The sequence below is a fragment of the Arachis ipaensis genome, chromosome B01 (assembly GCF_000816755.2).
Source record: "Arachis ipaensis cultivar K30076 chromosome B01, Araip1.1, whole genome shotgun sequence".
NCBI classification, from domain to species: Eukaryota; Viridiplantae; Streptophyta; class Magnoliopsida; order Fabales; family Fabaceae; genus Arachis; species Arachis ipaensis.
Genome location: NC_029785.2, coordinates 42846190 through 42847963, shown reverse-complemented (window position 1 = coordinate 42847963; position 1774 = coordinate 42846190).

The following is a 1774-nucleotide window of genomic DNA, read 5'->3' as shown; positions in this document are numbered from 1 at the left end:
AATGCAAAATCCTCATGAAATCATGTAAAATGCACAATGTATGCTTGAATCAAGGTGTAAGTGAATATCTACCCAAAACTAGCTTATTTCCTAAGAAAATGCATGAAACTATCCTAAAAGCAGAAAAGAAAAGGTGAGTGAAACTGGCCAAAATGCCCTGGCATCAACTTTGACGGGACATAACTTGGACTACAGATCTCTGATTTGCGCCAAATCTATTTAGAAATGAAATTGGATCCGGGATGTCCATGAAGTTCGAAGAACGGGTGAAAAACGATTTTAAATGAGAAAGTTATGTCCGTCGGAAGATTGGGGGTTGAATCTATGAATTCTGCAGCTTTTAACTTAGAAAATTTTTAGCAAAATGACCCTCCGCGCGTAGGCGCACTTGGCGCATACGCGCCGTTCTTCAAGAAATCACCATCCACGCGTGCGCGTAGTGTGCGCGGGCGCGTCGATGTATTGCACCAAATGCCCAGCTATTTTCTCGAGAGTTGTGCCAGAGTTGTGCCAGTTTTGTGCCTGGGGCACAAGAGCACCCACGCGTATGTGTGGTTGACGCTTGTGCGTCATTTGGCTATTTTTCAACCCGCGCGTCCGTGCGTATGACGCTTGCGCATCGATGAGATTTTGTGGCCATCCACGCGTGCGCGTGGAGTGCGCGTACGCGTGGCCCTGTTTTCATCCCAAAGTTGATTTTTGAGTTTTAAAAGCCAAATTTCATACTCCTAAGCCTCCGATCTCACCACTTATGTCTTAAATCATTATAATATGCCTAGCAATGAGACAATGAGCTAGTAAATGAGGTAACTTGTGAGTGAAGCAAGGAAGAAATGAATGATCAATGAGGATCAAAGATGATTAAGTGAGATGCGGAGGATGGCGGTGGAAGTGCTTGTTGTGCCATGGGCCGAAGGGTCGTAATTGTTAATGAATTGGCTGGTTATGGATTTAACCGTGAGCCGGATGGCTAGATTATTGCCGTGTTACGGCGGAGCCATGATTATGGCTAAGTATAAATGCACATATGTTGTTGAATGATTTGTGAATGTTGCACTTCCACTATTGGAGATGAGAGTTTCCTTGGGAGAAAGTAGTGGCTAGCCACCACGTGCTCCAGGTCGAGACTCGAAGCTCTTTTGACCCTATGTCGTAAGTGTGGCTGGGCACTATGAAAGTCCCGGATGAGCTCGCCCCCGTAAATATTCAACAGTGAGGGTGATGGATATGGATCATGATTATGATCAAGTTTATGATGAGTATAACTCGAGTTGGGGATGCGCGACAGAGGGACAGTCCAATGGTTAGCTACCAGGACTTGTTGGGCTGGCTCTATAACCGACAGATTATATCATCAGCCACTAGGGACAGGCATTCATCATATGCATACTATATGAATTGTTTGAGATTGCCTATTTGACTGCATGTTACTTGCTAATTGTCTAAATGCCTTATCTGTTCCTATTTGTAAATCTCTTGTCTGATATAACTGTCTTTGCTATATTATACTCCTGCTGGTGGTTGGGAGGTCTGAAGGAATTGGAAAGGGAAGTATTAGTTAGACTAAAGGATCTTTAGTCAGTTGCCACTTATGGTTTAGCATTGTTTGTAAGCTTTGATATTATCTGGAGGAAGTTCTAGGATTGCCTTCGGCTTTCCTCTATTATTATGTATTATATATGTGGAAGCTGTTACCATGCTGGGGACCTCTGGTTCTCACCCATGCGGATTTTGTGGTTTTCAGATGCAGTTCGCGAGGCTTCTCGTTGAGGCA